This window comes from Pleurodeles waltl, chromosome 6 (genome assembly GCF_031143425.1).
Source record: "Pleurodeles waltl isolate 20211129_DDA chromosome 6, aPleWal1.hap1.20221129, whole genome shotgun sequence".
Classification (NCBI taxonomy): domain Eukaryota; kingdom Metazoa; phylum Chordata; class Amphibia; order Caudata; family Salamandridae; genus Pleurodeles; species Pleurodeles waltl.
Genome location: NC_090445.1, coordinates 1017063173 through 1017077636, shown reverse-complemented (window position 1 = coordinate 1017077636; position 14464 = coordinate 1017063173). Strand labels below are relative to the sequence as shown.

At 47.9% G+C, this 14464-nt stretch overlaps 1 protein-coding gene across 2 annotated transcripts in view; it reads right to left on the bottom strand.

The window, feature by feature from the left end:
• CCDC27 (coiled-coil domain containing 27) overlaps nt 1-14464 on the bottom strand; it is a 259053-nt gene that overhangs the window by 214632 nt on the left and 29957 nt on the right. The window contains exon 1 of one of the 2 annotated variants that reach the window (XM_069239956.1): nt 3079-3200. The exons of the other annotated variant lie outside the window; for it this stretch is intronic. The gene's annotated coding sequence lies outside the window, so the exon portion shown is untranslated. Of the gene's footprint in view, nt 1-3078; nt 3201-14464 lie in introns of those variants that run through there. 2 annotated transcript variants of the gene reach the window in all.

The following is a 14464-nucleotide window of genomic DNA, read 5'->3' as shown; positions in this document are numbered from 1 at the left end:
ACAGATATTTGGGGGAGAATGCCATAACATGTTTCCTGCGAGGGAAAGGCTACTTTAGAATGTATTTTATTCAACCAAAATAGGGTCAAAAGATACCGCTGACATGGATTTCTTATCCATGTTAGATAAGGTTCTAGGGAGCTAGCTGAGGATACCAACACGTATTTCACTACAGTTTCCATATTTAATACCCTTGCTAGCCTAGACCCTCCTGCGTTTCTCTAAAAATATTGACTTAATCAGTACTTTAGTGTTCGAGTTACATGTTTGCAAATTTGTAATGACGACCACCATGCCCATGGCCCTGCAGGTTTCCCAGATACAGGCAATCCATGGAATATCGTTTGGACTATGTAAAGATAAGCAGTCGAGGAGACAATCCCTAGCCAGGGTTGCCTCTGAAGTTACCCAACTTCTAATCCAGAGCAAAAGCGGGGCTAGCTTTATTTGGTCTTCAATATAGGGGGGGCAAGTTCCTCATGGATGATGATGGTAGCTGTACCTTTAGGTACCCCCAATAATCAGGTGATAAAGTTTTCAAAATGTTGAAGGGGTGAACAACCCCATAACTCCAAACACCTGCCCCATAGATCCTGGCGGATAAACATTTGTTCCTGTACAAGCTTAACATCTCAGCAATATGTTTACTTTTCAATTTCCTGGCAAACCAACAGATTGCCTTTGTACATCATCCCAATGATTGGGTTTCTGCCGAGATGAGCTTTCTCCAACTAAGGGTTGCACTAAGAGTCATGCCTAAATAACTGAAGGAATTTACCTTCTCTAAGCAATTCCCTCCATAACAAAAGTCTTGACTTTTCTGCGTGGACTCCCACAGGTGATGGTGTATGTTTTAGCCAGGTTTACCTTTAGATTTATTGAGGCCATATAAGATAAAAATAAAACCAGTAGTGTATGTAAGCCATTTGTGCTGTGAGCCATTAAGACCACTTCATCACGTATAGCAAGATTGGAATGTGGTGGCCCCCCATCTTGGGTGTATCCCTGCCTGTGTCTATTAAGTGTTGGCTAACCCCATTGATATATAAGAGAAATACAAAAGGACCAGGATTCACCCCTGTCTCACTTCCCTCTTTGCATCTATATAGGTTGTCGTCTCGCCATGTTGGCCATACCAGATAGAAACTGTGAGATCCTGGTGTAGGCGCTTTATTAGATCTAAAAGGTCCCGATTCACACCCATATTTTCCATTGTTGCCACAATTTACCTCTCTTCATCAGGACAAAAGCCCTAGTGAGATCTTTAAAGGCCAGGTGGAGAGTGTCTTGTTCTTAGCTAAAACATACTTCCCTACAATGAGATAGAGGTTTAAGACCTGGTCAACTGTCCCTATACCTGCCCTAAAACCAAACTGTGCCAGTGATAATATATTGTTTGCAGATGCCTATGTTTCAAGGTGTGATAAAAAGACTCTCCACAAAATGTTTGCACTAGAATCTATCAAGGAGATAAATCTATAGCACGATAGATGAGATCTGTCCCCTTTCTTACAAATGGGGACTACTGTTGCTATTCTCCATGCAGCCAGAATATACCTGGCAGCTGCACACCTCAGAACTTGGTTAGCACAGGTGCCCAGAGATCTATGTTTGATTTAAAAAAGTCTATTGGACCCCATCCGGTCCTCCTGCTTTCCCAGGGATGCTCTGTTCAATAGCAGTTGCAACCTGAGTCATGTCGATGAGGGGCATGCTATTTCCACTGCCCTCGGCAAGCATTTACATGTTGGGTGTAAAGTCTATGGGAAACATTTTACAAGTATCTTGGAACACACTTGTGTTGTGAGACCCCCATTTGTCCTCTGTTATTAGGCATTCTACATTGGGAGACTCTGAATCAGCGAAATAACTATGGTTCACTAGTGACCAGAATTTTGCTGAGTTTCCTGTATTTGCAGTACAGATAAGATCATCCCAATCTTTGGACTGAATTTCACTTTTCCTAGCTTCTATGGCCAACCTATAGTCTGCTCTTGCTGATAGTAGATGGTCTTCAATACAAGGAGTAGCCTTCAGGGTTATTTTCAAGTGGACACTTGTACATGCCTTATTGAACCACCCATGGGGTTTACAACCACTGTACCCTTTCGTCAATGATAGCTGTTTTCCCACTTTTCTACATATATTTTGAAACACTACTAATATATCGGCTGGTGCTGCATCATCATGCCAAATCTTTGGGCATTCCCTGAAAAGGAATGTCTGAGAGCTTCTAGATCTTAGGGTATTCCCTGAAAAGGAATGTCTGAGAGCTTCTAAATCTTATGGCATTCCCTTATAAGGAGTGGCTGAGGCCATTCCAAACCTTGGACCATTTGCTGAGAGGTAGCAGGGGTGTAGATTGGTAAACAGGACTGGAGAGGTGTGAGCTTCAGATTTTCCAACAATTAAACTGGCATGTAATGTTAAAATGTTAAACAAGCAAGGCAGTGGAAAGGGAGACAAATGCAGATTGGCAGGGGTACTAAGTGAGAGAAAACACAATATTTGGTAAAATAACCAACATATTTGAAGGCTTTCAAAGCAGAGTGGGAGAGTGTGTGTGCCTTTGTCTGGGTTCATGTAAAAACTCCTTCTGAAATCTGACAGAAACATCACCATACCAGACTAAAAGTACCTGTTCCTAACTATTAAACAGAAAATACATTTATTGTGGGGGGGCGTAACACGCCAAGGTCCCCCTCCCCCTCCGAAGCTAGGTTCCCTGAGAGGTGGCAGTCTTCCTGAAGTGGGAACTTGAAAGTATAGAATTGTTTTGGTTTCGGGAATTCTTCTGGCCGTAGATACTTAAGATTTTGTGCAGGACATAAAGGGATGTTCATATATAGTGCTTTGTGGTACAGGCAGGTTTATAGCTACTAAGTGGTACAAAAGGTAACCACTTGACGGATGCAAGAGCAGGGGGCGATGTGACTAACTTCCACGGGAGGGCTTGTGGCCTGCAACGACTGGAAGCTCCGGGTCGTTTAAATGCTCATCAGGCCTGAGGTTGTTAACCCAGTCACCAGTGACGTCTCCTCCCTAGCAGTAAGGGCAGCAGAGTAGTGTTAGTCTTACCTTATCGCCACGAGCGAGCGTTCCCAGAGTACTCCAAGCATCGCCTTATTGCGCGAGGTCTTTCTTCGGGGCAGCCCCGCGTCAGTCCGGCTCTCCATGGTAACCAGGCCTGTGAAGCCGGGCCGACGGCCTCGAAAGAAGGAGGTTTTAGGAGGTTTCCTTTCGTTTCAGCTGTGCTCAATTTACACGCGCACTCAGATCCTTCCAAGAACTGAAACAAGAGGAGCAGGGTTCTCGCGTTTCGAAGAAGACTTTCACCTTCTAACCTCCAATCTTTATTGTGTGCACAAATTGTTCCTGGCCCAACAGTACTGGCTGTGGAGAGATCTGCCCTGAGGAAATCTGGATTCCATAACAGATCTTGACCCTGAAAGGCAGGCAGCCCTTCAGGGCGTTTCTATAGGCCAGACCGAAAGACTCGGGTCCCTGGATAGTATAGGTTGTTACCTATTACTAAGCTGAGCGTATAAACAATATATGTCAGTAAGCGTTCCGTCATGGCGGGTAGTTCTGTGTCTTCCATTGCGTTTCCATCTTGCCGAGGTCTCTAAGCACCCAGCAGAGGCCGTGCCACAGCGCCAAATTAAATCCATTAGTGAAAGCAAGTAATGTGGCTGGCCACGTCGCACGTAGGGCGACAATAAAGGGGACAGCTTCTTAGCGTCGCTCCCCTGTTAGAGGAAAAATTGGCCAGGGGGGCCTCCGTACTAGGGAGGGTGGTCCACCCCCGGTTTATGGCCCCAAAAGGTGCGAGGAGGGAGGAGTGAGGCCAGGAGGTCCATTTAAGGGGTGACCTCCCAGGGCTGGGCCTCTTTTGGCGAAAGGCGAGCAATGAGCAGGACGGGAGGGAGGCAGAGTCCTGATACGGACATCTGGCAGGGAAAATGTGAGGTGAGTCAGAGGAAAGGGGGGTACGAGGGTTGGAGGCAGTGGCGAATCCCTGCTTTTGTAAAGGGGATATGGGTCAGAGAAAGCGGGGAAGGCGCGAGTTCAGTAACCTGATGCCACCCGCTCCCTTCGGCCGCTGCCACCCGCAAACCCTTCCTCCTTCCTTTTCACCTTACCAGATCTGTTTCTCTCAGTTTCGGTTTGGGGTCCGAAGCTGATACCCCCTCTGTCCTGCCCTTCTCAGACTTTGCTTCGGTCACCGAAGCAAAGCCGCTCTCGCCTGCTCTCGTCCGGTGCAGGCGGCGGAATACTCGCAGGTTATCTTGGGGCCCCCGGGATAGTTAGGAACCCGGTTCCAAGCGGCGAATTGAGCGCAGCCGCCAACGGCATGCCGGGGCCTTTTCGCGCCGGTACCGGGGCGGAAACGCTCACGAGGGAGCGCACGGGGATGGTTCGAGCAAGGGTGTCTCGGCCAGGGGCGGGCACCGCATGAAGCCTCGGCAGTGTTGGGTGCCAATGAAGCCGCGGAAGCGCTTCAGTCTCGTAGCCATGAAGTTAAAAAAAAAATAATAATAATAATAATAATAATGATTGCGCGGGGGTCCCGAGGCCAAAAATCGTTTACACTAACAATAGTTAACTAATAACTATAGAAAGCTCATCGGGATTCGAATCCGCCAGCAGCATTGAGTGGAAGGCTTCGTTCCGCAAGAGCGCCCCCCCCCCCCCCCATTGCAAACACACCTACGGCCGCTCGATCAGAATACCACGTACCCCCGCCCGCTACAGTTCCTCACCTCAGTTCGTGTTCAGGGGGACGGCGCGCCATTTGCAGGCGCGGCTATATAAAGTATCAGAAGCGGCTGCAGGCGTTGACATGGCCGAGTCTGCATTGTCGTGTTTCTGTCAGGTTGCGGGCACATCGGGGCTAGCGAAAAGTTGCCGTTAGCGGCGCACAGTTGCCCTCACCAGGACCTGCGAAGGAACTGGGGGCGAGGGGCGGGCCGATGCCGCAAAGGGCTGAGTGGCGCTCGGCAAAAAAGTGCCCCCCCCCCCCCCCCCACTAAACACAGTCAGGGCCAACGGTCAGGGTTTTGTTGCAATGAACAGCTAGGGAATGCCTGTGTTTCCAACTGGCATTACGACATTTAACAACTTAAAGCATAAGCTAACCATGCATCTAGAAAATAAAGGAATAAATAAATGTTAAAAATATAAAGAAATTAATTGAATAAGTAAGTAAGCTGAAGGGCGCCGTAACCGGCGTAACACAGTAAACTCCCGGGGTATCGCCGTATATGGAAGGATGGTTGCAAATAGTTATTGTGGTCAACAGGTTTCTGGCCAGCGTGTGTTTACTAACAGCCTGCAGCACGCGCGCGCACGGCTCCCAGGTGGGGGTTGGGCGGTGTTATCCACAGCCGCTGCCTGCAGGCACTCCGAGGCGTATTGCTTCAGGCGGGGTTGTAAGTCGGGGACACCGCCGCCCAGCATACTTTAAGAAATACGTGTGTTCGGTTGCTCCAGGTGAGCGGCATTCGGGGGCGATCTCGGCTTCCCGAGATCTCCCCACGGGAAGAGAGTGCGTGGAGTCGGTTCCTCGCAGCTTCTTGAGCTGTGCAGGCGCCTTGCTGGTCAGAGCGGCGGCCGGGCTCGTCCTCGGCGGGCAGCTGATGCCAGAGTCGCCGGTTTCGTCGCCGCCCCGCCTAGCCTGTGTGCTACTGATGGCGGGACTCTGGCTCCATCGCTTCTGCTGCGGGCCCTTGGAGCTCCTGCGGGGACCTGACCAGATTGGCCAGATAACAGAACAGGGTAGGAGCCGCACAGAGACGGCCAGCGAGGTGAGGCGGCGCCCCCATAAAGGGCGACCTGCCTCCGGTCTACCCAACAGGTGGTACCAGGTTGTGGATTCACACCTGATGCAGCGGGGAAATGTGCGCAACGCGACCGTACTGGGTGAGTGAATAGAGCTGCCAGGCAAGCATGGTGTCCTGCAGTGTTTCGTTTGTCGGTAAACTGGGAGTATTACGTTTTTGGGTGCGAATGCTGGTTGGTGAAGCGTGGTTGCGGGTTAACCAACATGCCTAGAAAGCGCTTAAGCCCCCCCCCCCTTGTTAATATACAAAGTGGGACTAGACCATACTAGGGTAAACCAGGCAGTATCAGAAGAGCTGCCCATACAGATGCGGGTGTGGGGGGCTCTTGCTATCAGCCTACAGGAAAGTCAGCTACAGCATGTTCAAACGAAACGCATATCCATTGCTTTAAAAACTACCCACAAAATAAACGGCCGGTAATGAGTAATCGGCCTGGGTCTCGATTTTCAACTAACGTCATTCCTATCACCAGTGCTTTAAATGGGCCGGCAAATCTATATAAAAAAAAAAAACAAAAAAAACACGTAATACTTTTAATTGGAGAGTACCGGCACTCCTCAGAAACTCTAGCACAGAGTACCCGCACTCACATTTTTTTTTTTTCCATTTCAAGCACTGCCTATCACCCCTAGAGCCTTTTTCAGAGGAGCTTCTGGAAAGTAAAGTCCTGGTTCCCCAACAGACATTATAATTGAATGGTAGCCAGCGGATGGTGGCAACGAACTGGTATCGATTCGCTTTGCGTGGAGCGGCCCTGACAGGCCTGGCAAAGCGGCTTGTGTTGCTAGCTGGGAGAAAAAAAAAAAAAAAAAAAAAAAAAAAAAAGGGGGGGGTGGGCGTCTGGTCAGGGCACCTTTATCAAGCTGAGGGGTGCGCAGTGTAGGAAGCTGGCCTGGCGTATAGGGGGCACAAGAGGTACTTACACCTTGTGCCTAGCCCATTTATCAATTATTAGTGTAGAAGAGGTGTTTCTAGCAGCTTAGGCTGATAGAAGGTAGATAGAGCAGAGCAGCTTCGGCTGGACTAGGAGACGTGCAGAGCTCCTACCGTACCACGGGTGTCGTATGCACAATAGCAAAATAGCAAAAAAAAAAAAAAAAAAAAAAAAAACACACAATACACAGATATACTAAAAGAAAGGTCCTTGATTATTACAATATGCCAAAAGGATCCCAGTGAGTGCCCTCAGTAGTTGACCATCTGGTCTACACTGGTGTCACACGCACAATATTATAGGAAACACAATACACAAAAGTACAAAAAATAAGGTACTTTATTTCAGGACAGTAGGCCAACAGTATATCAGGAAGTACCCACAGCATGAGGACAAGTTACATACGCACGATATGTGTACGCGTAAGGAAACCCCGCATCATCAAACCAATTACCTGGCAAAACTAGGAACGGCCTTGTAATTGTAGCATTACGAAGAATTCCTTGGGGGTGCCACCTGGGGAGCTGAAAGCCACCGTTCAGTTATGACACAGGGATACGCAACAGTCGTGAGGCATTAAGACATACGAGGCATGCGAAGTAAAAAAAAAAACAAAAAAAACAAAGTATATATGTGTGTATGTATGTGGATATGTATATATATGTATATATATGTATATATATGTATGTATAGATATATATATATGTGTGTATGTATGTATGTAGATATATATATATATAATAAATAAAAGAAAACATGTGTATCTTATCGGGACACTTAAGGTTGGTTTATATATATATATATGTATATATATATGGTAAGGTCACACAGGGGAGGATGCGTAACAACTAGGGATGCCGCCTGAGGGGGGTGGGCAACATGTGTGCCGATCAACACATCTCCGAGCTTTCCAATACCTCAGGTAGAGTGGGCGCAAATGAAGTCAACTAACAACGCTCTAATACCCTTGTGTCGAGTTTGCATTAATAGATCGACAACACAACGGTGGAGACAACCTTGAGCGGGGGAACCAGGTTCGGGGCTAGGCTTCAGCCCCTCGTCCCTCAAAACGGCCAAACCAGGGGGTCTATTCAATTAGGCCCATGGAATCGGGTGGGGCAGTAGGTTAAACGGCCCCTTCGATAGCTCAGTTGGCAGAGCGGAGGACGGTGAGCAAAGTCAGGGATCTTTAGGTCTCGGTTTCGGATCCTGCTCGGAGGACAGGTTTACCCTAGGGTACCATTATCAACAGTATGTTACTGATAACATGGGTAACACAGCGGCCCTATTATCAACAGTATGTTATGTGTAACATTGGTAACCCGGCTGCCTCCCCCACAAAAGGTTCACTGCGGTGTCACAGGACTTAGCGAAGGTGGGGCAGCGATGGGGAGTAGGACAGCACCACCAGATCTGACATGAAAGAACGATGGTGGCAGCATACATAAGAGATGGACTTGTTGGAGGGTTGAGTCAGGCGAACGATTCCAGGCGCATGTGCATTTCTGGACTACGCTTCGGGAACAAAAAAAAAAAAAAAAAAAGATGTGTATATATATATATATATATATATACACAATATTAATAAAATGAAATTAACATATATAAGTAAGTATAGCAATAAGGATGCGAAGCAGAAGCTTAGCCGCAAATAGCAGGACTCCGGGGCAATTGACAGGATAGAACTAGCAATATGGGACCTACCATCTGTGACTTATAACCTGCCTCCAAATTCTGTCTGACAGCCATATAGAGAGCAATGCGTGGCACGCGAACTTATCCTGACTTGTAATGTTAGGGACTTGTCATTTGAGGAGACAAAGGGAGTGATTGAGTTAGGAGGCAAAGGTCTGTCACAGGAGCCTACACAGGTAAGGAAACTGCGGCCCAGCTACCGAGATGAGACGTGTTGTTGTCAAGCGGATGAGGCAGGCCAGTGGGGCAGGAGTTTATGCAGGTAATCATGCTGGGGCCCCAGCTGCCTCTAAGAGTAGGGTTGTGACCAATCGGTGGCCAGCAGCGCTGGGGCCTGGATGCATACACGGAGTGGGGTTATCGAAAATTAATAATAATGAGGAATAAGCAGATAAAAGAAAGGAGCGACATAGGTTTAGAAATTTTAAAGGAATTTCAGCCGGGCCGAACTGTAGCCCGGCTGTAAGAAGCGGGCTGGAGGTATTATCTCAAAGTAAGAAATGGCATGCACAGGGTACAAGGGTTCCCCTTAGAGGTAGGATAGTGCAAATGGAGAGAATTCTATGTGGTATTTTGTGGTGGTGTGGTCAGCCAGTAGGCCTATCAGGGGTTTGTGCGGGGGCATTGTGGTTCACATACAGGCAATGAATTAGGATCACACACATGCACGAAGTGGGGGGTTATTGGAAATTCAGAATAATAATGGATAAGCAGATAAACGAAAGGAGCGACATAGGTTTAGGAATTTTAAATGAATCTCAGCCGGGCCGAACTGTAGCCCAGCTGTAGGAAGCGCGCTCTGGAGGTATGATTTCAGAGCGAGGAATGGCATGCACAGAGCACAATCGTTCCCATTAGAGGTAAGATGGTGCGAAAGGAGAGAATTCTAATGCGCTGTTTTGTGGTGGTGTGATCGAGCAGTAGGCTTATCAGAGGTGTGCTGGGCGTTGTGGTTCACACACAGGCAATAAATTAGGAACACACACTCAGAGACAATTCCAGGCTAATAGGTTGTGTAGAGAAAATATCTTTCTAGTCTATTTTAAGAACCACAGGTGCAATATTTGCAAACAAAGGAAGTGGTGGCACAGGCGAAGAAAGGCACTTCAGTAATGCAGGGTAATGACTGCAGTAATGGCGGACACATCCGAGGAAGTTAAGGCATGGCAAAAAAAAAAAAAAAAAAAAGGGGGCATGTAAATATACTAGAGCATTGACGAGCCATAACATGTGCGGTAACAGATGTCAAGAAGTGGTGAGGTAATGCTTCCCTTCTCGTCCATCTAGGGACTGCGACAGTATGATGATGGGGCCACTCCGTGGTGGCCAGAGCTGAACGCCTGGCCAGAGTGGGTGGCTGGAACCCGGTTTCAGCGATAGCAACTCTCCTGGATGGGAACCCCCTGGAACGTGATGTGCCATGTGTGAGCTAGAGTGGGCCAGCTGGTGGGCCAAGAAGGGGTTAAGCCAGCCTTTCCAGAAATCCACCTGGGGGGAAAACTAGCTAAACAACTGGCGGTAGAGGTCCACGGTGGCGGGCCGTCTTAACACTGGGTCTGGCCAGAAAGGTTGCCCGAGGGAGCTCTGAGGCATAATTGGGCCAAGAAGATCCCAGGAGAGGTGATTCAGGGAGCCAGGTCTCCAGCCCCAAGTGGAATGTCCAGGCAAAGAGTCAGCCCGCGCTAGTGTGAATCAGCATGGATGGTATTCAGCAGATGGGTACACCGGTCTGAGGCGGGCACAGACACTTCCTAACAAGGGTAGAAACCCTCTCGAGATAACAGCCTGAGAATTAATACGTAAGGGAGGAGCACAGGTGGGGGGGCCTCGGTTATCGCGAGATGCCATCCCCGAGGCTTGGCAGAGTTACAGGGCGATCCTAAAGCTATAAATGATTAAAAGGCCTCCAGATGGTGATTCCTGGAGCAAAAAGCTATTCCTCAGGCTACTTGAGCCTTTTACGGCGGGGCCTGGGATGATGTGACGGCGCTCCTTAATCCCGCAAGGGACAGTTGGAATCCTGAGCAACTGTGGAGACTGGCCTGGGTCTCGCTCTGACTTGTCAGGAGCATGACAAATTGATAAAGTGGTAAACCACAATAAAGGAACGAGCTGTAAGATGCTAAGCGTGCTGGTGCAGAGAACACCAGATGGAACAGCTCTAGCTTTCTCAGGATGGGTGTCGGCCAATGTTTAAGAAACTCATCGCTGACACCGGGATCGCCCGTAAGCTAACCCAACCTGTGTAAATAATAAACTTGCGACATATTATACCCACAAAATGTTGTCCTAGCATTTATTATGTTGCATGCATGATATTGTGATAAATGCCAATTGCACACCCACTAAGGGACTAGGGGTAGCAGCGCTATGTGGCTGGCCACGTCGCACGTAGGGCGACAATAAAGGGGACAGCTTCTTAGCGTCGCTCCCCTGTTAGAGGAAAAATTGGCCAGGGGGGCCTCCGTACTAGGGAGGGTGGTCCACCCCCGGTTTATGGCCCCAAAAGGTGCGAGGAGGGAGGAGTGAGGCCAGGAGGTCCATTTAAGGGGTGACCTCCCAGGGCTGGGCCTCTTTTGGCGAAAGGCGAGCAACCTCCCACCCACCCCTACGACATGGCAAACAAGCTCATGCATTCAGAGATGAAGAGGTGATTACATATGTGAAAGAGGTGTTTACAACATGAATTTCTCAACAGGAACATCAAGAAACGTCGCAAAGCGGAGTTACAGGGCGATCCTAAAGCTATAAATGATTAAAAGGCCTCCAGATGGTGATTCCTGGAGCAAAAAGCTATTCCTCAGGCTACTTGGAGCCTTTTACGGCGGGGCCTGGGATGATGTGACGGCGCTCCTTAATCCCGCAAGGGACAGTTGGAATCCTGAGCAACTGTGGAGACTGGCCTGGGTCTCGCTCTGACTTGTCAGGAGCATGACAAATTGATAAAGTGGTAAACCACAATAAAGGAACGAGCTGTAAGATGCTAAGCGTGCTGGTGCAGAGAACACCAGATGGAACAGCTCTAGCTTTCTCAGGATGGGTGTCGGCCAATGTTTAAGAAACTCATCGCTGACACCGGGATCGCCCGTAAGCTAACCCAACCTGTGTAAATAATAAACTTGCGACATATTATACCCACAAAATGTTGTCCTAGCATTTATTATGTTGCATGCATGATATTGTGATAAATGCCAATTGCACACCCACTAAGGGACTAGGGGTAGCAGCGCTAAGGCTGCCAGTACCTGCGCGGGCCCGCTCTTCTGTGTACGGCGCACAGCATGACACCAGTGTTTAGTTTGTAATATAGCATTTATAAAGCGCTTGGTACTTCAATGTGGGGTCCATCATCGGACCAGTAGCCCACTACAACCTGGGGGAGAGCCTGGTTGGCAGGCTATTGTGTTTCAATTCAGGCAGTGTTTAATTTGTACAAAAGTGTCAGGGCCCCTCCCAGGAGGTCACTGCAGCTAGCACCGCTTTTTGCCCCTGCCAGCACTGCCAAAGAATATTCCAGGCCTCACGGAGCTATAGGAATAGTTGTGGTGGTAGGTATTATTCATTTGTAATGTATATTGAATTATTAAACAACGCTGTTGTGCTCATCCCAAAATCAGACACACAGTGTCACTATGTGGTGGGTTGTCATTATTGCCAGTGTTGAGAATTAAGTGCTGGTTGCCGAGCACTGGAAACCATCTGTTCAAATTAATCACTAACTGACGGTTAAGTGCACACAGAGTTTTACTTGGCCCAGTTTTCAAAACCATAGTAGGACTAACCCAGGGCTTAAATAACAAATGATCTGAACCATCACTGTTGGAGCCCAGTAGTCCCTGTCTGCCTTATACGTCTTTTCTCGAAAGAGGTCTGGCAATCAAAATACAGCATCTGAAAGTTTCCTACCACCACCTCCCCGATTCCACGCTCAATCCAAGTATATTAATGAACTCGCACTTAAAAATGAGAAAAATCCCATCAATTGCATCAGACACCAGCAGCTGTGACACCTCACGCACAGGCTCAGAGAAGGCTGCACTGTTATATTTCTGATGAGATAATTAGGCACAAAAGGGCACAAACCCCCGATACCTTGGCCTGATAACTACAGGAGGAGAATTCTCACCATGCCTTGTAGAGGTACCAGGTGAAAACAATCAAACCGATGCCCCTCCTAATCCTTGAGTCTGCCAAAATGTGCGCAGTTAAGGATGGAGAACAGGAAGATGGCAGCTGCTGTGCACGGATGCTGTAGAAGAAAGTACCTCTAGACTCATCCCCCAGATGTCTCAGGACAGGACACAATATTGTTTTCCCATGCAGTGAGGTTTCACAGCAGGGAGATGGGGCAAATGGCAAGCGGTCAGTGGTATATGTCCCAGTGGAACCAAAGAGTGCCCAGCACCTAGGCCTTGCCGGGATTAACCTTAGATCACTGACCTTTACCGCTTCAGGAGAAGACTCACATTTCAGCATGGATCTGTGAAAAGGACAAGCTGCACATTGGGGCTTGTTGATGCGTTGACTGATTTTTCTATATGTTGCATGATGTTACCTACATCAAGGCCCTTGGTGCAAGTTAACCTGGTCACTGTTTGTGCTCAAAGTATTGGAGTGAATAATATAAGAGTTTGTAAAAGTAGACTCTAAAATTAGGCTTTCCATAACATTGCTTCTTAGCTTTATGCAGACTAACAAGAAATGTACATTGGCAAACATTTTTATTGCTCAGCTTATAAAGCCAGAGAACGCTTTTACAATTCTCTACAGCGTTTAAAGGGTGGTAGGGATTTTCCTGCAAACTGGGTGACATTGTGCAGGTTCTTTGTGCAGGCCAACCCTAGGTCTATTACCTTGTAATAATGAAAGGAGGCTGGCGACTGAGAGGGATTAGCAGGTGAACCGATCGCTGAAGGTGATGCTGAAAGTTTGGACTCCAATTCCAGGCCCACTGGCTTTAAGGTATGTGGGGTCTTACCATGACTTGGAAAATAATATATGATCTAACTGAAACATCAAGCTATAAGCCAATCAAAATGTATCATAAATAGGGATTTATACTAATAAGTGAGCGATGGATGATGAACATTGACTAGTGTGTATTTTACATTCATCCTTGTTTTAGTTTTATCTACTGAGTTATTTATTATTATGATGATACTTCTTATCTTACGCATAATATATGCAGAAGAATGGCACATAATTAATACTAGTTTATTCTAAAATAGTGGGGCTTGTTTAGATTGATTTAGGGGTTCAGTGCAAGGCTTCACATGCTGAAGGACGTCCTCCTCCCCCTCCTCCCCTCCTTTTCCCTCCCCTATCCTTCCTCCTTCCTCCCTCCTCCTCCTCCCCCTTCCTCTCTCCTCCCTCTCCCGTCCCCCTCCCCTCCTCCTCCCATCTCCACTCCTCCTCTCTGCTTCTCCCCCTCCTCCTTCACCCTTCTGCCTCGCCCTACTCCTCCCTCCCCTCCTCCTCCCTCCTTTCTCCCCATCTCCTTCCCCTGTCCCCACCTCCTCCTTCTCCCTCCTCCTCCTTCTCCGCCCTCCTCCTTCTTTCCCTCCTCCTCCCTCCTCCCTCTTCCTCCTCCTCCTCCTCCTCCTCCTTCAGGATCTTTTTAATTATTGATTATTTCTTGGACATTGTTTTTCTGTGCGTCCTCCTCCTTTCCCAGTTGGTGTTATTCCCTCTCTTGCTCTGGGTCAACTTTTGATGAGGAAAAGAAAGTGGCAGTCTCCACAAATAAGAGTAGGTAGGACCCAGGTGCAGCTTCCGGCTCAAATTATGCACTGGCTAGGCCCCTGAGGACCCGTCCCACAATCAAAGGTGGTCACAAACAATTAATAAACCTCCTCAGACTTACGAAAGATGCCCTCTTTTCCAACTGAGGGTTGTTTAGTACTCGACAGTTACAAAGTATTAGTATGCACATTAATAGGACCAGTTTGAATCTTTGTACACAGTGGGATGAGAAGCGAGAATTAGCAGAACT